The sequence below is a fragment of the Eubalaena glacialis genome, chromosome 3, assembly GCF_028564815.1.
Source record: "Eubalaena glacialis isolate mEubGla1 chromosome 3, mEubGla1.1.hap2.+ XY, whole genome shotgun sequence".
NCBI classification, from domain to species: Eukaryota; Metazoa; Chordata; class Mammalia; order Artiodactyla; family Balaenidae; genus Eubalaena; species Eubalaena glacialis.
Genome location: NC_083718.1, coordinates 18,298,571 through 18,326,498, shown reverse-complemented (window position 1 = coordinate 18,326,498; position 27,928 = coordinate 18,298,571).

The window sequence follows — 27,928 nt, the reverse complement described above, 5'->3', positions numbered from 1 at the left end:
TCCAGACCTCTCAGGATTGGCCAAAGCCTCTGCGGCAATGATGCTGCAGTTCAACTTCTCCCTCTGCACAATATTACCTCTTTCCCTCCCCCAAGTATATCGACCCCAAGCACAGCTTGCAATAATTCTCATTGTGACCCAGGAATCTGAGCTGTGAGAAGACTTAACTCCAAAACCTGTGTGCTTAGCTACCAAGCCGTGCAGTAGAAGAGTCATCACAGCTAATTTGAGCCAAATGTGAAGGAAGGGTAGATTTTGAAAGACGAAGATTAGATGCTTCAGGCGCAAGGAGTAATAGAAAGAAATAAAAGTATACTTGGGGAACAAGGACAAGAGCAGGAGGTTCATGTCGTTATTAGAGGTCAGTAATGAGGATTGTCTGCAGGCTGCTTCTCAGATGCCAGGGTCAGGAGCTTCTTTCTTGCCCTCTTCTTGAGAAGAACAGAAGGTTGACATGATGTAAATAGTATTTTAAGAAAATCAATCAGGCATCTGTGGATAGAATGGAATAGAACAAGAGTACCAGACACCAGTGATATTTTGTGTTAAAAAAAAATCCACAAGAATTTTTGGCTAATTGAACAAGTGAAGCCAAGGAAAAGTAGGAGTCATAGAGACTTCAAGTCTGGGTGAATAGGAGAAAAGAAATTGTCCTTCCAGAGAGATGTGACATGTTTGCTCTCCTTGGGATATCTTCACAGTAGACATAAACATATACTATATTACTATAGACATAAATAGTTAAATCTTAGGACATCTCCCTCTTATCAAATAGTTTGTGAAAATTTTCCTCTTTTATGAAATGTCTCTTGATTAATCCTCTCCAGAAAATACTCCATTTCAATGTTGGCCTCAAGAAGATGATAATGAGGAAATAGTTAAGCTGCTTTGGGGATAGTCTGCAGTTTGGGTATTTTTCCAAGAATCAGTGTCATAGAGCACACTGCTCTGTGCTGGGCATGTGACACACAGACACTGAAGGCACATGGAGGGCAGGACAGAGGTTGTAACTTCTGCAATGCAAGGCAAGTGTTCATCCTCTTATCCAAGGGCAATTTTTCTCTACTTTGAACCTCAGGTTCTTATTAACCTCAGCTGCCATATTTGAAATGCAAGTTGCTTAAATAGATAATAATTTTATTCTGGATAAATTATCTATTAAGATACCCACGCTATTAGTTTCTATATATGCACACATCTAGTGGCTTGGTCATAATCAGCTACTAATCACTTGGTGAAATCAAGTAGGAAAGACATACACAAGCACGATTTTGTGCTTTGTAATCAGCCTTCCCAAGACAAGTTCTTTCTGGCTTTCAGCCATAGGAAGCAAGATGTTTTATTTCAATGTGAATTTCCTGATTCCAAATTTAAATAAAATAACAAAAAATGTGACAGTTGAAGAAAGCAATGACCCCAATGATATGATTGCACTGAATTGCAGAATTGGGGGCAGTGAAGAGAGATGCGGAAAGAGAGACTACATTTCAACTGTGAGCCAGAGGTGTAATAATTAAATTGCAAGTTTGGATAACAGGATTGTTTTATTCGAATCTCTTCTATATAATGTCATAACGAACCCATTACTTGGGGGAAATACCCTATACCATTTCATTTTTACTGTCTCTCCCACTTCCTCTGGTTTTTTTGTTTGTTTGTTTGTTTGTTTCTGTTCAGCTTTTACATAGTTTGCTCAGACCAGAAATGTCAAAACTCTGTGGAGAACAGCTGTTCTCATTGTTGGCTCCTCTGCTGACTAAGTGTTCAGAATGTCCTAAAGCAGCATGTCTCCTGTGAGCTGTCCCATTCCAGATGTAAACTAGGAGATTGATTTTTTTATATTCCAAGAAAGAAATAGAGGCAAAGGACTTAAGTTCTCTCTTAGGTACCATATGGAAATTATTTGGAGCCAGAGCTCCAAGATGGCAGGGTCCCTAAGAGGTCCCGATGCAGTGGACCCACTAGGATATTAGTAAGACATTAACAACCCAGGCCTTTTGGGTGGAGTCAGAGAAGATTGGGTGACTCTTATTCCAGGAAGCCTCCTCTGAAGCCCCATCTGCCAATCTAGGTCAGTAGTCTTTTTATAAGTGACCAGGAATCCTTGCCTCTCTCTCAGTACACTGACACAAAACACATATTTCTATAATAACTCCGTTAAGTGTCCCCTCCCCAGCAGATGAGGAGCAGAGGATGTGTCATGTTTATGTTGTAACCACAGTGTCTGGCATAGTACGCAGCGCATTTAAAGTGCTCTGTGAATATCCTAAGGATGCAATCAGTTTTTAAATCTAGCTGGATGCAGCTAGAAGAGAGTTGAGAAGGTGTAAAAGACAAGCTGTGATGGGGAAATGAAGAGGACAGAAGGGTCTCAGTCCAAATTTCAGGCTGGGGGCTCTGATACAAGAGTTCCCTGCAGGCTCACAGGGCACCAGCAGAGAAGGGAGTGTCAGTGCCCAAGACGTTGCTCGTACAGGCAAAGAGTGAGCTCTTCAGCTTTTTCTAAACCTCTTGATTGGCTCCCAGGTAGGGTGGGTAGGATTCAGCAATTCCTGCTCATGCCCACTGGGGGATGCAACATTGCTGAGAATCTGAGATTACCAGAGGGGATTACAATGGTTGGTGGAAAACATTCTGTGGTGGAAGACCTCTGGGTAGATTCTCTGGTCTGGGGACCAAACTGGAGTCACGCTGTGACCTCAGGGGGTCCACACTCCCAGGAGAGGTGTGGAGGTCAGTGGGGGGACAGCTGGGCCCTAATTAATTCAGACTTGGGGATCAGAGAGGAGCAGTGCAAGGTGGTGTTAGGAGAGAGAAGGGCATTGCTGCAGTACCGAAGGAGCAAGAGGCCAGTTCCTGAGCCCACGTGGGCCTCTGCCACAGGCCAAGGCAGCATCTGATAAACAGCAAGGAGAACGGAAGAAATGTGTTCATAAACTGCCTGGCATATGTTGACCGTTTCAGTTATTACTATAACCAGTCCTGGAAAAAAAAGAAGTAAACTTTTTTTTTTGGCTTTACTCTCCAACCCTGTTACCAGTAAGTAGAGCCTTTTGATGACAATGAGATCATTTTGCCATGAAACAAAGAAGCTACATTTTTCCCTGTGCATAACAATGGAGTGTGAGAAAATTTGTAATCCTGCAATAGATCATTTCAATTTATCATCTATACAAAACTATATTTAAAAAAAAAAGCTTGGCTTAACTTGGAACGTAAATAGAGAAGTAAGGACTGGAGGAGAGATCTTATCTTTGAGTTGAAGGAAGATGAATTGGTGACATATACTTAATTATCACCACCTCCATTCCCACCAAGGGTCAGGACCCGGTGAAACCTGATTAGGGAAAAGATGCATTAATGCTTCACCGATGAAACATGGTAAACATTATTCTAAGAGAAGAATCATTAGGGAAGTCAAAAGATAAATGTTCCCAACAGAATAAAGGACGTAGGATGTAGAGAAGATTGAGAGCTGGCATTTATTTTCACATATCTGTCTACTGTTTACTGTTGTACATCCAAATCATCCAGACAACAAAACAGAGATAAATATTTTCCTCCACATCTAATAGAACCCAGAAGACTGAAACACAAAATGACAATATCTGGATTAGAGATAATTTGGTCTTGTATTATATAAGGTACTAAGAATTTATTAAATATGTATTTTCCTTTTCTTATTTCTTTTTTTCTGACACCAATCATATCATATTAAATTATGTATAAAGTAAAGGAATCTAGCACTTACTACTATGTGCCAAGTACTATTTTAAACACTTTATACAAGTTTACTTAGTGTAAACTGTATGAAGTAGGTGCCATTAATTCCCCATATTACAGATAAGGAACCAAAGAAAAGGATATTAAGCAACTCGACTGAGGTTTTACAGCCAGTAAGTAGCAGACGTGGGATTTGATGTCAGGTTTTCTGCTACCTTAGACTATGGCCTTAACTTCTACACTATAGTGCTCTGTGAATAGAGCAAATCCAGCAAAACTTTATGAGTACCTACCACAGGCAAGGTGCTATGGAAAGTACAAAGATAACTCATGCAGGTATGGTCACAGGTAAGTTGTAAGCTCTAGAAACACACTATAGGAAGAGAATATAAAAGAAATAGAATTCACCGTCCTTGTGCTTAAGGATCTGACAGATTAATAGCAGAGAAAACATGGCAAGAAGGCTAGTTCAAGAAAATAACGTATCACGTGCATAAAAATCTATATGCCAATGGGCTGTAGAATGTGGGAGTAGTCAGAAAGAAGAATTGTGTTGAGTGAACAGCCTTTGGTTCAAGTAAAGAATCACTCTCAATCCTGGGCCTAGATTTGTTCAGCTGGTTTTATTTTTCTTTTTTGAGCCCCTGGTACTGTCAAGAGCTTTCAAGTGCATTGTTTTCCTTAATGCTCACAATAACTCATATCATCCTCATTTTACAAATGAAGAAACGGCAGTTCAGAGAAGTTAAGTAAACATTCCCAAGATGACACAATTAAGTGACCAAACTTGGGTTTAAATCCAAGAAAATCTCCCTGATTCTAGAGCCACTTGGTCACCCTATTTCACTTTAGAGAAACATGTCTATTCATCAACTGTTCTTTAATCAAATGAGAAGTAGTATCTTGTGACTAATCCCAGTCATGCAAAATCTTCCATGCCCAGACAACCCTTTGGTTTAGTGAGCACTGAAGATAAACTTAGCTCTGCCTTGCTAATGCCAGATGGCTGAGAGATGCCTACCTACAGGAAATGACAGGTCACCTTGACTTTCTTGCTAGAACTCATCAGAATTGTCAAGTGTGGTGTCTTGATAATGATGCTCCAAAAAATAAACAAATAAATAGCAATTGGGCATGTCTGGGGCTCTGTTGTGCCATGTCATTGTAATAAGGAAGAACAAATCTGACTCCATATTAGATCTGTTCCATTTGCTTTAAGCTTTGTGCTTTGTTGCGTGTAGTCATGCTGGCTTTGCACTTTTGTAAAAGAATGTTGCCTATAGCCTGACATATACAGGATAGCCTATTCTCAGGGCTCTGACCTTTAAGAATCCATTCATATAGAGATAAAAATTTGCAGAACAGAGAATAACATTTGTTTTGTTGGAGGTTTACAGGAACACTGTGACCTGACCTATGTAAACAGCTGCAAGAAAAAAGGATTTCTACACCAAGAAGTTTGCAACTAACCACGCCCCTCCCTCACCTTGCCTTTAAAAGTGCTTTGCTGAAACCCTTCGAGGAGTTGGGACTTTTTGGGCACGAGCCACCCGTCTCTTTGCATGGCCCTGCAATAAACCTTTTTCTGCTCCAAACTCTGAAGTTTCGGTATTGTTTGGCCTCACTATGGGTGGGGCACACGAACTTTCACTTTCGTCAGGTAACATCATTTGTACAACTATTTTGTTTCTCTTCCCATAGTACCTGATATAATCTTTCCACAGAGCCTGCAACGTATGGTAAGAATACAAATATATGTCGCTTGACAATTTACAGCACTATATACTATGCTCTGCAATTTACAAAATAGTTTCACATGCATCACCTCATGTGATCTCAGCATACCTCTCGGAGGCTTTCTTGGTTCTCAGATCACTGTGATTGGGTGCTGGTCAGACTAAGTAATGATCAGGTTTCAGCATGAAGCATGTACTCTGATACTTATCGAAATTTTCTTTGCCACCTCCTTCTTCTCTCTAACCTTGTGCCCTCAGAAATATATCTCAATTACACACCCCCCAGGTCCTGTACCTCCAAAAAAGTGTTCAAACAGCCAAAGAAAACCAAAAGATAACGCACGCCAGCACAGTCTTGTATGCCCTCCCTCAAAAGAAAACAGCCTTAGTTTATCACCCAGATTCATTTTGTTGGAGACTCATTAACATTTTCTGACCCAACTCAAGCAAAATGATTTAAATGAGACCATGCCTCATGGCACTGAACAACAAATGAAGTATTTGAAAGGCATAAGTTGATTTGAAAGCTTAATTCTACTAAAATTCTCACCAATTAAAATGAATGTAATTCTTAAAATCTTCTCCAGGAACCAACTGCACTGGCATCTGTGTAGCATGGGGTAGCAATGGATATCATCCTAAAAAAAATATTCTGTGGATTGGTTAACTCTCTGTTAAAATAGTTAAATTATTTACATCTAGGGGAGACTGGGAGGTCTGGGAAGCAAGTCTTTGTCATTCTTCCTCTTTTCTATCCCTGCATCCACAAGAAAGAAAGGATTGTTGTGGTGTCCACAGGTACAAAAGGTGAGGCCAACAGCATCTCTATAGAAGTTCCAAGGTCACAGATCCAAACCTCATACCTCAGAGAGCACAGTGATGAAATAGCCCTGCTGAGCAAATGCCCAGTGGATATGTTTTGCTGTTACATCCTGCCATTCAGCTGAAAAGATGATACTGTGTGTTTTGCTCTCATTCTGTGTCCTCCTTCCTCACCATCTCCTAAATTTAATTCTTTTTCAGATTTATTCAATAAAGAAGGTGAATAGAAAAAAAAGTGGAAGAAAACTGCTACTGGGAAGTGTACAAAGCAGTGATGGTGGGCCACGAAAATGCAGATGAGTAGCCAGAACTGTTACCACGCGTAGAAGGACAGGCAAAACTCTTTGGAGAAAAGTATTAACTGTTTTCCTGGAGCTGAAATGTGGCTGAGCAGAGAAAGTAAAGCATGTTTTTCAGAATTCACGATTGAGCTCCTCTTCCTGATAGGAGGGGTGTCACGTGACTTGTTCTGACCAGTAGAATGCAGCAGAGGCCATATGGTCCCAGGCTGTGCTAGAAGAGGCCTGGCAGCCTCTGTTTTCACTCAGGCAAGAGCTACTCCTCAGTTAGGTACAGTGCATTGTGCAGAAGGAACCTGCAAACTTTAGAGAAAAGGAATTTTTAAGCAAAAACACCTTTGATTTTTTTCCTAGGGACATTGACTTAGCCCGCCAAGCAACATATCCTCCTTGCTCACGTGATAGGTCAACAATCACAATTTCATAATAGCCATCGTTATGAAATTGTGATTGTTGACCTATCACGTGAGCAAGGAGGGTATGTTGCTTGGTTCAAAAGTATAAACTGATTTCGGTTCTAATCAGAGCTGAAATTCAGCTAGTGTTATGCTTGTTGTGAAAATATACAATATTTCATTGACTATTTGTATACAGCTCCTTCCTCTAGCTCTTTGAATGATCTCCAGGTCCCAGGATCCCCAGTTTGTCACTTCAGGGGAGACCACTAGCCAGCCTACTGCAGCTCTCCTCTACCAGCCCCCTTTCCTGGCTCCCCAGTGCAGGAGACAGCACCCCTGGCTGCAGTATAGACACCCTGGTGGGTGAATTCCCAGTGGATATCTGGCCCCAATAAGCTTCAGCTACCTGGCTATTTGTGGGAATTGTAGTCTTCCAAGTGCACTGTGCTGGTTGGTTGTATGAGTGTGTCTATCTATGTCTGTCTGTCTATCTACCTATCATCTATCTATCTATCTATCTATCTATCTAATCTATCATCTCTATTTTGAGAGAAAGAGAGAGAAATGAAATTCATGCAACATAAAATTGACCATTTTAGTTGACCATGTAATTCAGTGGTATTTAGTATTTTCACTCACAGTGTTGTGCAACGACCAGCTCTAGCTCCAAAACAATTTCTCACCCCAAAAGCAAACCCCTACCCCATAAGTAGTCTCTCCCATTCCTCTCTCTCCCCAGCCCCTGGAAATCACCAATCTACCTTTTGTCCCCATGGACTTGCCTATTCTTGATATTTCACATAAGTAGAATAATATAATATTCGGCTTTTTGTGTCTGGCTTCTTTTACTTAGTATAATGGTTTTGAGGTTTACTAGCAGGTGTTAGTACTTCGTTCCTTTTTCTTGCTGAATACATCCAGCAACCATGTTGTCTGGTTTCCAATCCAGACCAAACGGTCTAGATTCCAACACACACTCCCTTCTGTATCAGCTATGGGCCAAGGCAAGGTCTTCAATGTCTCTTTGATATTAGTTTCTTCATCTGTGAAATGGAGATAATACAAGTAGTCTCTACCTCATGGGGATATTGTAAAATTAAATGTTACTATATAAACAGCATTAAGAACAGTGCTGGACACGTATTTAGTACATGCATAATTTTTGCTTTTATTATTCATTCTTGTGAATAGGATGAAAGGGGCAGAGTGGTCCTTTGGGGTCATCTAATCTTGTAACCAGGAGAGAAATTTGATTCTGAGTCTCTATCTCCTGACTAGTGCCCAAGAAAAGAGCATGTGTGTTTCCCACTGTATCCTTGCTCTTCTGACATTATGAATGAGATAAAATTGATCTTGACTCCTGGTATTCAATGAGTAAGGTGCTACCCACAGAACACAAATGCAGCAAGATAAAATTTTAGTTGAAAATGTTCAGGAATATACAAGGTAATTTCACAGTTAAACTGTCCTACAGTTCCTAGTAAACATTTTTGCCTCTCCCCTGCCCAAAGGCCAGAAAGGTAATTGTCAATCACTACAAAAGTTATTTTTTTTAAAGTTGTGTTTTGATTTTGAACAATTGTACCATTACTTTTATTTTAACTAGAATAAAAGGTGTAGAATTTAAAACTCAAAGAGCACTGGACAGCCGATGATAAAAAATGGATTTTTTTCACTTTCTCTTTCCACACCTGAGTCCTTCTCAGGCAAATACCCTCAACAGATTTGTTTCTCGTCTGCCTTTAACTCCATGTGTTTAAATAATTTGTAGGTACTGCTGTTTTTCTCTTGATAATTTTAGGTATGGATTTCGATCTCTGTCCTAACCCTGCTCAGCAGTCTCTCTCAACCAAGTTATGCCAGGATTTATATCATATCAATAGTTAGAGTTACACCACAGATGACGTGGCAAGGAGCAATGCACCGTCATCACTTCCTTGTGAGGTCGCGCTGGTTAAGAGCACTGACTCTGGAGCCGGACTGCCTGAGTTATAATCCCAGCTCTGTCATTTACCAGACAGGTAACACTGGACAAATTACTCACTCTGTGCTACCTAGTATTATTTCCCAAACATCCCAACATCTCTGCCACAGGCCTATCAATAATCTATTCACTCAGACAGATCAGTCCCATCTGTCTCCCACTCACCTCTTTCTTGAAGCCCCACTTCCTCTCACTCTTTTACAGGCAACTCATTTTCTAGAGCCACTCTGCAATCATCATGGGACTGCCCACAACCTCTTTCCTGTGTTCGGTAACAATTTCTGCATCTTCTTAGCAGAAGCTGCTATGAAAGAATATAAAGGGGACTTTTAAAAAAATTTTTCCTGCATGACAAAATTTAAAAAGCAAATGTTTTATCTTTATGATTAATTGATAGTTTGGAAGGAAATAGAATTTTAAGTTGAAAATCACAGTCACTCAGAATTTTTCAGGCTTTGTTCCACTGTCTTCTAAGATCCAGTTGCTGTTAAGAAACTCAAAACCATTCCTGTATATTTGACTGGGTTCCCCCCACCCCCGCCAGCTCCTTTACCATGCCCTACCTGGGGCATGTGCCCTTTCAATAGGGAGACACATAAGTTTCAGTTCCGGAAACTTAAAAAATTACTTCTTTAATTATATCACCTCTTCATTTTCTCTCCTCTCTTTCTGGAATTCCTAGTTGTTAGCTGCTGAATTCTGGAGAATGATTCTTTAATTTCCCTTACCTTTTCCCTTCCATTTCCCTTTTCTTTTTCTCTTTGTTCTATTTTTGAGAGTTTCTTGACCTTATCTTACAACTTTCTATTTAATTATTTTAATTTCAGTTTTTTAAAAACTTTTAATGGGTAGGAATTATTTCTTATTCTCTGATCCCTTTTCATAATGATCTGTATCTATATTATGGAGTCACTGTTTTTGTGCATATTTTTGAGGACATACTTTAACTTTTTTAAGGTTTACTTCTTATTTCTACATTGACTCTGATCCATCTAGATCTTCTTTGTCTGTTTGTTTTTTTATTTGTTTTGTTGGTTTTGGTCTCCATGGTGCACATTTTCCTCAAATGTCTCTGACTCCTGTCTGTTCGTTTACATCTAAGACTGAGCTGCTGAAACCGCTGGAACTACCGTATGCGTGGGCAGGGGTGGTGACTGGCAGGGCCACTGTAGGGTCCTTGTTGGGGGAATGACCTACCCTTTCCATGGAGGAGCCTTAAATGTTTATCTAGAGACTTTTTTCCTGCAGCCATTCAGAAAAAAAATCTAATTTCTGCCAGGGATGGAGCAAGAGGGTAGGAGTGGACAGAGCAGCATAAGTTTGACCATGGCCCCCTGGAAGCAGGTAGAGAATGAGAAGCTGAGGGGAGAAGTTCCCCGCCCTCCATTTTTCCTGGTACTCCATGATAAGAGCCTCTCCTCTTTCGTTTCTCCAGAGAATAAACTTCCTTTGGTCCCGTCTGTTCATCCTTGTGTGTGTGTGTGTGTGTGTGTGTGTGTGTGTGTGTGTTGGGGGGAGGGTGGTATTATTGAAGGTACATGGTTGTATGGAGTGTGGGCAGAGACTTGGACACCTGGATCCAACATCCCCTGAATTCCACCTTCTGTTGAACCTAGATCCTCCAAGTTCTGAGCTTTTCTGGGGTTCTGCAGGGTGAATTAGCTCAATTCTTGTCATTTCCCTGATAACAGATGCTTAGGTTTTATATTATCTCTCTGTTTTCACTATTGTTTTCCAGTTTTTTAAATCCACTGTTGTCTTTTTTTTCCAGCGCTCTTTATTTTTATGAGCTACTGATTACCTTTTCTTCTCTCTTTTATTTATTTATTTTTTACTGACACGGGACTGGGGGTTGTATAGCAAAGTGAGAGGAGGGCATAAGGTATTAAAAGCCTCGGTCTGTATGCTAGTTCATGCTGAAAGGAAAAGATGCTGCACATGATTTTTGTATAATATCCTATGAGTCAAACTGCCAGCCCTATCCCGATCAAGGAGATCCCAGTGGAATGTCCTCTCAACCACCCTGGGTAGTTCCCTAAAATTAATTAATAAAGCCTCATTCACTTCTTTACTATTTGCCTTTTTTAACTGTTAGAGTTTCTTTGCACTGAGTCCTCAAAATGGTAGACAAGTTTTATCAAGTTGGCGAGAAATTGATGGATATGAGAATGGATTGTGTTCAGCAATTATTTGTATTTTGATGTTATGGAAATCAAGTTGTGTGCTTTTCTCAAATTAAACATATGCATTGTTCAGTAAAGTAGTAATAAACAACTCATTAATGTGATTCCAATAACTGTGAAAAAATTAGTCATCTTTTGAGATGTGTATACATCTCAAAAAAATAGGCGAAGTTGTAGTTTGACAGGACGAATAAAAATAGAGCTTCAAATCCTGGAAAAACAGATATTCACTTGTCTAAGTGAGTTGTCATAAGGATATTAGGGATAATAATATGATAATAGCATCTATCTTTTGAGTGCCTAGTTGAGGTAGTTTGCTAAATTTTAAAATATCCTTTTTGAAGCATCAAAAAGCTTTATGTAATAGATATTATCTACACGTTTACATATGGAAATGAGGCTCAGGGAAGTTATGAGGGTCAGAGAAGGTCCAGAGGGTTTGAACAGCTGTCTGAACATCTCTGAAGCCCACAATATGGAATACCATATTGCAGTAGTGAATGACGAAAATAACATCCATTTATAAACTTTTTAAAAATTGTTGGTGACTCCCCTTGGGAATCATCTGTCTCAGTAGTTTTTATTCTATTCTGCCACCTCACCTCAGGGAAAGAAGTTAAGATGTTTGGTACATTTGTAATCAGATTTTCAAATATCTTGAGCTCTCTTAAAAGTGTAAGCCTATCTGTAATTTCTTCTCTCTTATTTTTTTTTGCTTTGTCTGATGCAATTTTTATAAATGTCTATGGCGATTTGGGAGTCTTTTCTGACATAACTGATGAAAATTTGACTTAGAAAGTCTTCATTCAAAGGAAATATAAATCTCACAGTGAAAAATTCTCTTGACTTTGGTTTTCTCTACACAGTTGGAAATACTGTTTATGATAAGATAGCTATGCCACAATTAAACATCCTATAAAGAAATTCAACTTGTCAAAACTGGCTTGTTAAATACGCTTGGAATCATTACTTGAATAACAAACTAGATCTGAACTTGGATAACAAACTTCAGTTTTATGGGTCTTCCAATGACCTCATTGTTATTATAAATGAGTACATCAGGTTTCCTTATCCATTAGGAAAGCCCTACATTCTGTGTGTCAGATGACTCAGAAAACACACAAATGTCTCCCATGCTGAAAGCTAAGCAGGTTCTGGGTTTTCTCCATCCAACACCACTTAGAGCTACGTCAAAGCAGCATCATCTCAAAGTCAACTCCTAACTGGGGGAGGAGTCTCAGTTCACCTGGGCATCAGATCTGTTACTGTACAGTGAGCCTCATTCCTTTCTTTTCAGGAAGATGCTACAGGTACAGGCATGTGGTCAGATAGGAGCATCAGCACCACCATTATATCCTCTCTCCATCAGAGATCCCTGAACCACCCACCATCCTCTCCCTAACACAGTTGGAATATTGCCTAGATCCAAGGATGTCATGCCAACAGACACTATCTATCTCCCAGCTGCTGGGAGAGAAGGCAAAGATGCACAAGGCCCTCCATTCTCTTTCCAAGGCTGTATTGAGAAAAGGTGGTCAAGTGGGAGCGTTCTTGAAATGGGATTCCTGGAAAGGCCCAATCAGCCATATTCCCCTTCAAGACTATACCTCCTTTTTATGCCCTTGGCCAGGACTTCTCAATCTGGGGGGTGATTGGAACATCACCCCTACCCCCCTTGGATATTTGGCAATATCTGGAGACATTTTTGATAATCACATTGGAGCACACTTACTGGCATATAGTAGGTAGAGGCCAGGGATGCTGCTAAACCTGCTACAAGGCACAGAAAGGCCTCCAACATCAATAATGCAGAGTTTGGAAAGCCCAGCCCCAGGCCCAGAGGCAAGTAGACAAAAGGGTATCATCCTTTCTTTCCCAATCCATAAATCACTTATTAAGTGCTTTTCAAGCGGTGAAGATTGTGCTCAATATCAAGGGAGATAAAAAGGAGTTGGACTGAATTTAGAAAGCGCGTAAAGTTTGGTGGGTAAGAGCACTGACTCAGGGGCAAGCGTCCCTGAGTTAAAACCCCAGCTCTGTCACTTAGGAGCTGTGTGAACTTGGGCAAATTCCTTATCCTCCTTGAGCATCATTTTCTCATCTGTAAAATACCACAAGCAATACTACATACGTTATAAGTTTGTTGTGATGACTAAATGAATTGTTACATATGAAAGTGCTTTGAACAGGCCTGACACTTTTTTTTCCTCTCCCTTCCTACCACTTAAGATGACTAGGACACATTAGGAGTCCCTTGGACAAAAAGAGGCCGGTTCCCCTTCAAATAGGTGAGACCTGGCAGCAATGTAGTTTATGCAAAAGAGCCTAGGGTTAGGCTCTGTTCTAGTTCTACTTTCTTAGCAGTCTTGGCAAAATGACTCACGCAACCCAGGCCTCAATTTCCTTATGTGCAAAAGGGGGGTGTTGGCACCTGTCAAATCATAAGGTTGCTGGGAAGATAAAATGAGATAATAAATGTGAAAACAATTTGAAAAATTGTTATCACAGATTTAAACTTTGGGGGGATAATGTTTCATGCTATATATGTTGCATCTTTCTGCCTTCTCACATCTTCTCCAAAACTATATATATATTTTTTTTTTTTTTCTTGAAAATAGTAGAACTGGAAGAGTTTAACTTATTCAAAGTCCCTAAATTTGTTCCTGGATATAGGCCAGTGAATTGAGTTAATTTTCAAAGCTTTGCTAAAATATTTTTTAAAAAACATGCTGATAACTTTCTGGTTTTAAAAGATGAGGTTAGATAAAACATATCGATTACTGAAACCATTTTGTTAAATGCCTTCAAGTGCATAGTCATCTGAACATGAGTCATTTAGTGAGTAACAGTCAAGCAACTGAGGAATCACATCAGATACAGCAAGTGTATGAGGCTCTGTTCTTTTGTTTTGCAGTTTCTGAGCCTAAAAGCCTGTGCTTCTCCTAAATCTCTTAGTTCTGACTGGGATTGCTGATCCTAGGGTGACATCCTGACTTGAACCCACTGTGCTTCTCACCTCATTTCCTGTCTATGTCAGCTGTATGGAACAAAGCCCAGGTTTAGGCAAGTGGAATGATTTCTACATCCACAGCCTCACTCTCCCTTTCTCCCTCCCTCCCTAAGCACATGCTGTTTTCTGTGATCTGTGACCAAGGGAACACTGCAGCTACACTCCATTTACAACACCAAAATGTACTGACCAAAGTCAATGAATATTCTCAACAGTAGGTGAAAGGAGCTGTCAAAATGTATCATAATGGACACACGTCCACCTCATAAAGCTCTCAATAGAAATACCAGAGAAAAGGAGCCTGACCCCCTCGTAAAATTAATTGTTCCAATTGGGGATTACAGAGGATTAGGGGGAAGGAAGTCTTAGGCTGTTCTGTGCTGTCACTCTTCTGCCAGGGTGGAAAAAGCCTCTGCCTCCAAGGACCAATGCCCTTCTCAGATGTTAGATTTATTTTAACCAGACCTTTTATATGTACCACCTGAAGTCCTCCAATTTGCCTGGTTATCAGAGTTCATTTTCCCTGGGGAACTAGACAGGAACAAATATGATAGTCATTTCACAAGTCCACGGTGCGACTTGGTATTGATGGGGTAAAAGCCATTCACCACCAACCCCACCATCAGGACAATAAGTGAGGTGCAACATCTCAGTTTCTCTACCTGAGCTCTTGTAATTCTTCACAGTGAAGGCTGCTATGTCCTGGATATGTCGTCTGGGGCATTGCCTTCCATCTTCCTTGCTGTCTTTACTTCTTTTGCAAACTGATCTGCCTAGGTGTTACGGAAACGTGAGGCTGAACTGAATTTCCCATCCAATATGCAACATGACCCTCACTCAGAACAAAACCAGTCTTTATTTGTCATTTCCCTCTGAGGCCTTGAAGACTGTATCAGTACATTTGTGCAAATATGGTAATTTACACATGGTCCCGCCCCCTGGGGCAAGAAGCTATGCCGTGTGTTGTAAGTCCACAGCAACCTCTCAGAGTTTTCATTATGATACTGGAAGGGTTTTCGCTAAATTTATCCTCTGGCTGACTCAATTCTATGTCTTAGACAATGGATGCTTTTATAAAGAAAATGTTCTTGGCATTTAAATCGTTTTTTTTTTTGAGTCCACCGCAAATGTAAAAGTTGATTTCCTTCACTGCTTTTTCTTAATTCCAAATAATGTTGTGTGTACTGCTGCTGCCTCAAGAAGCAGGAAGGGCATAATTTACCAGATGTGAGGCTATTAGGCCTTCATTTCCTGAAGCAATGAATTAGCAACTCTTTTTCCCTGTCACAGAAAATTGTCACCAAAATAGCCCAAGACACAACGGCAAGTCCAATTAATGTTCTGTTTCTTCAAGAGGGCCCAGCTGAAAGATGAATTGACTGAGTGAGAGGCAAATTGGGGAGGAAAATACTCAGCTCCAAAGGGGGGAGGGGGGCTGCAGTAAACATTATTTTATATATTCTATAACGTAAATGTTTCAAAAATTACATAAGGATTATTCTTTTCTACTAGTTATGATGAAAGATCACAGGCGATATCTTTGATTTTGCTTGCTCCAATTCTCTGATGGAAAACACCCAACTTCACTTTTTAAAATGTAGCAGAAAGTAGCAGCTGAAAGATAAATTGCAAGTGTGCAAAATTCTGTTTTATTTGGAGTAGTGTCTTGGGGGCAAAGAGTAAAGCTAGATTCTGGGATCCTGAGCCTTAAGATGAGTTTAGTATTTTTCATATTATTTTTAACTTACAATATATTCAATGCTATATTTTCATATTGTGTTGAATTTTATATTAATATTTTAAGATTTATGATGGTTAATAACTTGAGAAGAAGCATATAATTTTATTTACCTATAGCTTACCTTAATAGGTAGTATATTCTTGACCTACTCTATGGAAATATCTGTAAGATTTATGAAATATTAATAATTTGCTTTTAGAAGAAAATGTTCTCTGAAATTGACTTTACTGCATTCATTTAATAATGGAAAATCTACTTAAATCTGATGAGAAGAATAGAGGTAAAAGTTAATACAATATAGTCCATGTTTCTGAATATGTAGAAAATTATAGATGCTTTTCCCTTGTTGGTGCACTTGTTTAATAATCATGTTGAAACCATATGAGATTACATTGGATACACATAAGAAGTGGAGGACACAGTCCTTGCCCTTGAGGAACGTGGGACACAACGGGAGACTGAAAGGATGTCCCTGAAACATTTGGAGAATAATTACCCAGCAGCCCACAAGGAAAGCAGAGTCAGTCTGGTAGAGTTACAGACATTGGAGCCAAGGACATTTGAAATTAGGGAAAGCTTGCTGTGGGTAAGAGCAGTCAGGAAAGTCTGGCATTCCTTTTCCTAAGAAATTTTCCAAAAGTAAGAAGAGAAGTGTGGGTGGAGTCAGGAAAGGGCATTGGGGTCCAAATAGAGAACATATGCTGAAAACCGTTTTTAAAAATCCCAGTATTTTCCTCTAGATTTATGTAAAGGTTTTCATGAGACTGAAGGGGCAATAGGAATGATTTAGGAAAAATAACTTATTGATGGGACAATACTGAAGAAAGGAGAGTAACCTTGTGAAGAATAGTATATAAAACTCATAATAACTATTAAAATCATTTTTTAAAACCTGATATAAGAGGAGGGCATGTGAGCTTTTAGAGAGTCCTTATGGATCATCTCACCTAATAATGTCAGGAAAATCCATCCCTTTGCCTGCTCTGGAAGACCATGTATCCTTGAAATGCAACATAGGAAATAGAACTGCTTCGAGTTTTCCTCAGGTAAATGGTGAGAACCACATTTTCTATTGTATAATTTCCGGGTCTTTTCGTGTACCCCACTCTCTGATGGATTAGTCGGGCTGCTGACCCCCTAGGTAACCTGTCTGCTTTCCTTCTGGCATCTGTTTGGGCATGCTGTTTTCAGTGCCTGATATCACTGACTCCACTATCCCACTTCATTGCATTTTCACTCAAAATTCTTCCATTTTCTAGATCTGGGTCAAATTCTACACCTACATTCCTCCCCATCTCTTTTCAGCTAGTCAGTCAGCAGTGCTTATAAAACACATTCAAAAAGCACAGAAAGGGAGTGTGGAGAATGTACTGTTCTTGCTCACAGAGAAAGAACTCTGTTTTAGAATAGAGAACATACACAGGGAAGAATATTTTGGAACACATGTTCAGTGGCACATCATGAGCCCAAAATAAAAGCATAAATACTAAAAGGAATTAGGTCTGTCAGTTTAGAATTGAAAATGTCCCACCTCCTGTCATTAGTCATTTAATTCTATCACAACAGGAAAGTGAATCTTCCTAAGCTGTTGTCATCAGGTGCCTAAGAAAAACGCAAATAAATCAAAGTCAACACACTTTTATTTATTTATTTATTCAGAGTTTAGGGGAAAAATGATATCACAACGTGGGTGCTGATTTGGAATGAAGTATATTGAAAAAGCCTTACATCAAAAAAGTGTGTGCTGGCAGTTCTACATGACATCATACGATAGGTCCAAGAAGGATTTTATGCTGATACAAACTACTACTTTATTGCAGTTGAATCAAATAAGTTAAGCCTCCTCTGATGGACTTTAACAAATGTTTACCTTTTCTAGGCAATTACTTAACCTTCCAATTATTCAGAAAGTGAGCTCATGTGGAGAGCAAAATATACTAAATAATCTGAACACATGGTATTAAAAATCAGAGAACTTTGCTCTTTGTTTGCTTGTTAATATTGAACAAGGAGGTACAGACTTGACCTTGAGCATTTTGTTAATTACAAAGCTTCTCTTTTTATTTGAAACCAGCTGTACACTTTGCTCTCATATTCCATCCACCCATTTAGATGCAGGTTTTCAATTTCCAGGGTCATTAAACTCTAACAACATGGGGAAAAGTGTGGCTATACTCTTCTTACCTGTTTAGACCATCCAGAATTGATATTTTTCTATTATTGTCATCTGTGGGAGAATAGGATGCCTGTGGTTACCAAGGCATCCTTCCTAGGATTCTCGTACAGCTCTTGGTAGAATTTTCACTCCTTAGAACATTGCTAAAATAATCAGTATTGTTGGTATTGATCAGGTTTCTTGATCAAGATCAAGTTGGATATAGCCTTTATCATTAATCCATTTTTCAAATATATCTAAGGATATAAATAGAACCTTTACTCAAAGATATGTATCAAAGTACTGGAATGAAAGGTGGGACTCCAAGTCTTCACTTGTATTTAGTGCAAAGTCTGGGTAAACAGTTTCACAAAGTGAGATCCACCCCAGCCTCCTTGATCAATGATGCATCTGCTAGGCATTTAAGCTCCTGACACTAGAGTTGTTTTCCTCTCTATGTTCTCTTTTTCTTTGGCTTTCAACATTTTGACCATGTTGTATGTAGGTAAGGATCTTTTCATGTTTACCCTATTTGGGATTCATTGAACTTCTTAGATCTATTAATAAATATTTTTTCATAAAGTTTGGGGAATTTTCAGCCACTATTTTTTCAAGTATTTGTTCTGTCCCTTTTTCTCTTCTTCCACTGGGATTCCTCACTACACATAGGTTGATATGATTGGTGGTGGCTCTCAGGTCTCTGAGGCACTGTTCAACTTACCTTCAAATTTTTTTCTTTCTGTTCTTCAGACTGGGTAAACTACTGATTCATCTTCAAGTTCACTGATTCTTTTTTCATTCATCTGAAATCTGCTGTGGAGCTCATCTACTGACTATTTCATTTTGGCTACTGTATTTTTCAACTCTAGAATTTTCATCTGGTATTTTTAAATAGATCTGACTTCTTTATCAATGGTCCCTATATATTGAGTCATTGTCAGCGTATTCTCTGTCAGTTCCTTAATATGTTCTTTGAACATATTAATAATTGATGCTTTGAAGTCTTTGTCTGCTAAGTCCAACTTATATAGGGCTTCTCAGAGTTTGTTTTCATTGACTGCTTTTTTTCCACTCTGAGTATGGGTCATATTTTCCGCTTTTTTGCATGTCACATAATTTTTTAATTGAAAATTGGACATTTTAGGTAATATAATACAACTCTGGTTCCAATGTTTTTTTTTTTTCCTCCTGAGGGTTTTTTTTTCTCGCTGGGTTTTTAATTTTTACTTCCTTTTAAATTAAATTAAATTAATTTTTCTTAACTAGCCTAGACTTAATCAACAGAAACTATCATCCCTGTAGTGTGTGGTTACTGTCTGTCTCTGCTCAGACTTTTTTTTTCAATGTTTAATTCCATTTTCAGACTGGTTTCCTAGAGGCAACCCCTGTATCTGCACAGCTTAGTGGTCAGTCAATAATTGTTCACAAATTGTGCCCAAACACCTCAAGTCTATAAGGCTTCTACTCTCTGTTAGTGGATCTGTGTTTGGTTTGGGGAGTGCATTCCAAATACAGGCCGTTTTCAAGTCTGCCCCAGTTCTTACTTTCTGCAGGGCATTCTCAGGTGTCCACAAGTACATGAGCTTCCAGCCTGGGATGTATGGAATGTTTATCAAGGTCTTCCATGGCTATCTCATTTCCAGGATCTCCCTGTCTAGTCCTCTGGTATTCCACTCACATCCCAACAAAGGCTTCAACCTCAGATTAGGAGAGCTGCAGGCTTTTCTCATTTGCTTCTGGTTGTGGGTCTTCCTCCTTCCACTCTAAATAAAGTCAGCCCCTCCAGCAGCAAAGCTGCTGGTTTTCAGACTGCTTTGGTAGATTTCCAGATCACTAGAATGATTGTTTTTGTCAAATTTGTTTAGCTTTATAGTTGTTTTAGGGAGAGAGAGTTTGCTGATCTCTTCATTCCTCCACTCCTGAAGTTCAACCTCATTCTTGACACTAGAATCATGCTCTTTTTAAGAGATTTTAGAAGTTTAGCACTGGTTTACTTGTGACCCTGGGCATCATTTCTTGGCAGGTGGCCACCAATTACTACACTGGGACAAATGGTCAGATCAGGCCAGTGTGACCTTAATATAAGTCTAGTAAGGGAAGAAAGGGACTAGCATTTCAGTTTTATAAACTGTGAAAGACAAACATTGGCTAATCAAATTCCATATTTCTAAATTACCCGTATGGTCTTTTAATTGACAATATTTTTCAAATGTTTTTTAACGCACAGTCAGAAAGTCAAAGAGAAAAAGACTCTAATCTCTTAATCTCATGGAACTGGCTTCCTAGCTAGGAATATAGAAAATGCCTAAGGAAAAATGCCTTCAGAAGAGAAACACTTTAACAAGCATGAATCAGTGAACCTAAATTCAACCCCACTCATGCTGTGGGGATTAGCAGAGGTTAGTTCTCAAGAGAAAACTCCTCAAGGTCTCACTGTTTTTTGAAAAGTCAACAGAATTTTTATAAAATGTTATTTAAAATTGCCTAATACATGAACAAAGAGTAGCCGCAAGTATACTAAGACAGGGTGAGCTTTTCTTTTTTGTTTGTTTTTTCTTACTGTGCTACTACTGCTCAGCATCTCTGGCTGAGAGAAGTGTCCTCCATCTGGACTCTGCTGGTGACTTGGGGGAGGTCTAAATTTAACCTTTGTGTTCCATTTTCCATCACAGTATTTAAGCTTGAGACTTCTAAGCTATTGGACTTAAACCCTCAACCAAGCATTATGAGATAGGAATCTAAGTTGTTTTTTAAAAAGAATCATGTATACCTTTGCCACTTCAGGAAGATAATAGCTTGGTACCTTTATGATTTTTAGTTGCATCTCTATTTTTCTTTATTCTTGAAAATAAAATGGCAAGAACACATTTAGAAAATGATGGCTTCTATATCAGAGAGATTTTCTGCTTCTTCATAGTATGATATATTTATAATTAGGATTTGTGATATATTTATAATCAAGTATGCCTTGCAAAAAGTAAAAATTCCATTTATCAGCTTAAATTCTTAGGAATAAAAAATTGAATGGGGAGGTAGGATGTATTCCAATCATCCCTTAGGCTGACATATTTATGAAACAAAGTAATTATGCCATAAGGTTAGCATAGCATAGCATTGGCCTGGAGGTAAAGCACTAAGAAAAATCTTTTAAATGTGGCCCCTAAAATGTCCTTGTATTAAAGTATAGTTAAGATATTAATCAGGGGCTTCCCTGGTGGCGCAGTGGTTGAGAATCTGCCTGCTAATGCAGGGGACACGGGTTCGAGCCCTGGTCTGGGAAGATCCCACATGCCGCGGAGCAACTAGGCCCGTGAGCCACAACTACTGAGCCTGCGCGTCTGGAGCCTGTGCTCCGCAACAAGAGAGGCCGCGATAGTGAGAGGCCCGCGCACTGCGATGAAGAGTGGCCCCCGCTCGCCGCAACTAGAGAAAGCCCTAGCACAGAAACGAAGACCCAACATAGCAATCAATCAATCAATAAATAAAATAAATAAATCTTTAAAAAAACAAAAAAGATATTAATCAGATTTTTGATTCCTGTCCATTTTTCCCTCCTGAGTAAGAAAGCTGATGTGACTACCATTCTGTGACGTTGTGCATTACCACACTATTTCCACTACCTGTGAAGTCTGCAAGCTGAATCATCTGAAAAGAATTAGTCACCATGTTCAGATTTTTTTTCTTTGGCATGTCTTCATTCTATGTTTTGCTATTCTTCCAAAGCATTTTCCCTTTCAATGGCGATAAGTTTAAAATATATACTATGTACGTAAAAGCAGCTACTTTGACTAATGTTTCGCCTCTAATCCCCCAAATCCCTGAGCAGCACCTTCTCCATCTCCCCCACCTTCAACCCCAGGAAACAAGAGAAATTTGTCACCTTCTACTGCCCTTGCCCTCCAATTTCTGATACTCTTTCTTCTCTGCCAATAATCTCCAGTCTTCCCATTAAGATAAACTTGTGCATACAACACATTTCCTTCCCTATAAAACTTTGGAAGAGACTGCCAGCCATAGCCTGTCACAGACACAGAACTGGTGACCATTTTGACTGATGACATCACCTACTGACAATCAGCCAAAGGAAAGGGGGTTTAATTGCAATGGAAGTAGTTATGTTGGGAATAAACAATTGCTTCACAAGCAGCTTGGACCACATCCACTGCTACTGAGGCCTATGAGCATAAATCCGTAAAGCCCTCTGCACTTAGCATAGCACCTCACACAGGGTAGGCTGTGCATTTAATAAATCTTTAGCTAATGAATGGTTGAATAGAGTGGTTAGGTGACTAAAGAATAATGAAGCCTCGCAGAGAACTATACTCAATATCTAGTAATAACTTATAAGGCAAAAGAATCTGAAAAGGAATATATACATATGTATATGTATATATACATACACACACACACACACACATAACTGAATCACTTGGTTGCATACCTGAAACTAACACAACACTGTAAATCAACTATACTTCAATAAAAAAAAGAAAAGAAAAAGAAAAGAATAATGAAGCCTCCTTTCATGTGAAATTGTAACCGTTTTCCTGGAATAACGTAGAAAAACACCTGCCTTTTCAATGTAGTCTGGACTACAGAGCTTTCCAAATATTTTTCTGGCCTTTGCAAACAGAATTCTTTGGTTTTTATTTATCAATTTATATAACTTTTTTGCCCCAAACCTGACAATTGTTTCCCATTTCATTTAGAGTGAAAGTACTTAACAGTAACCTGTAAAAGCCAACACAAGTTCACCTGGTCTTTCCCCTCCTTGCATTTCTGACTTCAAATTTTACTCCTCTCTCTTGCTCCCTCCCTCTACCCACACTGGCCTCCTTGGTATTTCTTGGATGCCCCTGGCACATACCTGCCCTAGGGCCTCTGTGCTAGCTGTTCCATCTGCCTGGTTAATATTCACAGAGATGCACATGGCTCATTCCTCATCTCCTTTAAATGTCGCCTTGACGGGGAAAACAACCCTGACCTACTCCCCACTGATCCTCTTACCCTTCACTACTATTTTCCTTAGCCCTTACCATCTCGTCATATAACACGTAATTTGCTTATTTGTAATGTTTTTGTCGTCTCCTGTGACCTCCCTCTACACCCACACTAGAATGGAAGCTTCATGAGAGCTGGAATTTTTGCAACTGCCATGCCTATAACAACGCCAAAGACATAGTAGATGCTTAATAAATATTTGTCAAATGAATGACTATTTATTAAGTGTTTTGGACCAGTTACTGTATTATGAGTTGGAAAACTATATTGTGTTGTGTTTTAGTTATTCTTAACCTAGCTACATAACAAAAATCACATGGAACCCTTGTTAAAATAGATTCCTGGGCCCCAGCACAAAAAATTCTTTTTTAAATAATCCAGAATGGGATTCAGAAACATATATGGGGACCCCAGATGATTCTGATGGAGCTTAGGTTTCAGAGCCTCTGAATGGCTGAAAGAACATGAGTTTGGAGTCATATCCGTCTACCTTCAAATCTTTTCTTTACAATTTATTAGCTGGCTGGGTGATCTCAGGCAAATGACTTGTTGAAGCTTATTCTCCAGGAGCCTGTTTCCTCATCTGTAAAATGGGAGCAAATATTTAGTGAATGAATGATTGAATGAATGGATGAGAGGCCCTCAAAAGGATATTCTATAAACGACATACCACAAGTAAAGGAGGTAGACTTTAACATGAGGCATTTAAGGGATTTTAATTTCCTAGTTGCCTCTAGGCATAGTTACATTTAACAAATAAACAGAGGCATATCTTGTCCACTTTTCAGCCTTCTTGGTTTGGCAAAGGCTGAACTTGCTGGGGCTTCATCCAAGCTTGAACTATTTAATTTCAGTACTTAAGAAGAAAAGGGTTGACTCAGGCTGGCAGGTTATTTTGTTGTTGTTATTGACTTTGGCCAGAACTTCTATGTCATTAGCTCTTTGGAGAATGTCCTAAATTTATGTGATGGGTACACTTTGATATCAATAAGAAAGTGGTTTGTTGCTGGGGTCTTAACGAAGGCTGTGTTTGAAACGATCCTGTGTTCTGTTGACTCAGATTGTGTCACCCCAGAAGATTCCTCTGAGTTTGGGAATTACAAAAAAAGAATTCATGCACTGGTTTAAGAAGAAATACCAAGGTTTATGAATGCTCATTAGGTAACTTCGCAAAAAAAAAAAATAGTTTTCTTGCAACTTTGAAGTTTATTTTCAAAGAATAGTTGGGGTAGTATTTTCCAGCATTAAGTAATTCATCCATAAATCTACTTTGATCCTTCTCTGACACAGCCAATAATAAGAGACCATGTTCACACAATTATTTATCTTCTGCACACTTTTAATTTTATCCCAATACTTGCATATGCAGTTTATTTAACAGTCAGGCACTGCTTTGCAAAAAATTATTTTTGTCATTTTACAATAGACTATTGTATATCTATTTTACCATAACTTAACACTTACTGGTTTATGATTCATCTCTTCAAAAACTCCTTGATGTAACAATAGGTATCATGTTCTTCATTTCAAGGCTTTCATGAGACCTGGATCCCAGACTTCAACATAAGAAGAGTGTAATAAGCCTCTACTGTTTGAGTGATTGGCTTGCTGTGTTTAATCCATGTAATCAGGAAAGGAACATGAGCTAGAAAATCATAGAAAGTGCTATGTATATCCCAGGGCCACACCCATGCTGCATCAGCCTGCCAGGCATCCCTTTGCCTAATTTATTTTTTCTCTAATAAGGAAGACATTAACACTCTTTATTTAAGAACAAAACACGTAAAATTAGCAAAAGTGAATTGAAACTTTCAATATTAACTTTTAACACAAAGACAACAGGCTGATTAAGAAAAAATATTGTTTAATATGCCCGCCCAAGCCAACAATAAATTATATATTTTTTAAAATGCTGTTGGCAAAGTAACGGGACTAAGGCACTGAAATCATAATTGGCACTACTGTTTTGGCCCCATGACCAGTTTTACATCAGGGACTTATTTTCCAGTTTTTTTCCTCTGAGTTGTTGTAATCATTTGCTCTAGGAGAATCTAAATTGAATGGCATGCACAATAAACGTGCTCCCTTCTGGAGCTCACACAGGCATTGTAAAATGCAAAGGAAAACAGTGGGAGGCATTAAAGTGGTTCACACACTGACCTTTAAAAAACTGAATAGGAGAAAAGAACATCTAAAATCCCGGGTTTGTTCAGGATCCCAGCCACACTACTCCAGACTGTCTACACCCCAACCCGATCAAACATTCATATCCAGTGTTACAAAGGAGACAGACCCAAAGACAATGGTGTCAGGCTGGAGCTATAGCTATAAAACCATCAGGTGAGGATGAATTCTACATTGGAGAGTCTATGAAGTGATTTTGCCAAAGTTAGTAAGTATAGTTAATATTTGCCTTGGCAATGCAAATCTAAGTTAAATAAAAGGACTAACTAATCAAAAGCTTTTTCTAGCTGCTTTTACAGGACTATCCAGGAAAAAATATATTTTCAACTGACCAGAAACGCTGTCAGATGTGCCCAGGAAAAAAAAAAATGGTGATGTATCTAAATCTTTCTCTCTCCACCCAACTGGTGGTCTGAAAATGCAGTTTCTCTTTCTGACACCATTGCCAATAATAAATGTTCTGCTGTTAGAGCTGACCCTTTTGTCAATAACTGTGATGGCGACCTGGATATAGGCTGGCTTTTGAAAGATTCTGGCTCTGGAGATACATGCAGCAGTGATTAAAAGAAAAGAAAAATATGGAAGACAACTCAATGAAACAAAGTAGCTGATATACATAAATGATCATTTTCACTTAAAAATTGGAATATGTGAAAACTAATCAATATGACTAAAACTAGCTTGATTAATTGAATCAGTGCCCTTATAACTTTTAAAGAATATTCACAATTTAAAGTTTACTCTAACTTAAATCTCAGAAATGGTCCCACTACCATGTCCCTACCACTACCCACATCTTTTTATTCCTGAGGTAGTAGATAGTATCATAGTAATTTCCTAACACATTTTTCCCTGGATCAACTCCAGAAATGAAGCCAACTAACTGTAATAGTTCTCAAATTGTGACTCCTGTCCTGGAGTCCTAGCTAGTAACACAGTCGAAAATTCTCCCCATTGATATCTAAGCCTGAGCAGATAATCACTACGGAGTGGTGACAAGTCATAAACAGGACCATGAGGAATTTAGATTTTATGGCTGGACCATAACTGATGTATAGGCTCATCCAGGTCATTTCAATAATTATGTAAAAATGTAATTGAATGTTTTGAACCTTACTTACCATGTTATGGTGGGGTTTGATGATAACTAATTTCTTAATGTTTCATCTTTTTTTCTCTAATAAGGAAGACATTTAAAGCTATTCCTTTTCCGCTGAATACAGTACTACTGAGCTCCATGGACTCTGATATAATGTATTCTCCTTTCCGTCACTTTCTATATTGTTTTATAGTCTTTTTTGATGTTTTCTTTTTTATCCAAGGATTCCTGAAGGGCATGTTTCTTAATTTTCAAGTTTTATGACTTGAAATCTTAATTATTTTACAGAGAAGAGAATCACCTTTTAATTATTTTAATTATTATGATCAAAGAATGTGGCAACTCTTTGTGGTTTTAATTAGCATTCCTTGATGGCTGGTAAGCTCCTTTTGCTTGGAAGCTTGGAATATTTTTCTTTATAACCTTTGAGTTCAGAAATTCTGTTCCATATATGACCATATAGGTCTTGTCTCATCCCATCCTGGAATACAATGAGTGTGTCTAAGCTTTAGAGTCAGCTCTTTCTTCAATATAGGGAAAATCATTTTTTCCTTTATGAATTTCCCATATTAAATCATTTTCCCTCCTTCATGGGTTTTATTTATTCCTCTGAAACATATTCTCACCTTAGGCTTTCTATTTTCCAATTTTTTCATGTTAAATCTTATAATATCATTCTTTTTGCATTTTTTTCTGTGCTTTGAAGTGTTTCATTAATTCATTCATATTTTAAAACATAGTCATAGCTTATGGCAGCACAACCATCCATCTGAGAACAACTATAAACACTGGACAAATTTAAATGTTAGTTCTAAAACACTGGAGGACTACCAAGGCAAAGGAACGTGAGGAGCCAAGATACAATACAGAAGGGAGGGGCAGAGAAATGAGCACAACATTTATCTCCACATGTCTCCTCTTAAGATGTTTGCTAATTTGAAAGACATGAGTGAAGAAGCCACTAAGGTGAACAAAGCTTCTTTCAATCTTCCTGGGTTTGGGAATAAAACATTTAGTTTAGAAACTACCATGGAGGTAGGGCTTTGTTGAACATATAAAATTGTCACTTAGATCCTTGAAGGGATCCACACTAGTGCTAGGCATCAACTCTCTGTAGATGAAGCCTCAGAAAGGCTGAGAACTCTAATATTTAATATTTGACATAATTAAATATCCTTAATATATGATTTAATTATGATACTATTTCCCTAGATTAACTGCCAGTTAGAATAAAGTTAACCCTCTGAACAAAGATAACATCATCCAAAGTTTCAAATTATTTCTCAAGTTTTTCCTTGAAATAAAAGGCATTACAAGAGACAAAACCAAACAAGTGAAAATCAAGAGAAAAAATTGACAGTAGAAACAGAGGCACAAGAGAAAATTGGAGTTTTTGGGTATCACTGTTGAATTAGTTGTAATTACAAGATCAAGAATACTAGCAGAGAATTGCTATATATATATATATATATATATATATATATATATATATATATATCTTTATATATATAAAGAAAATTTAAATTCCCAAACTGAAAAAATCATACCCCAAATTAAGAATTTGATAAATGTGTTTAAAAGAAGAGTCGATGC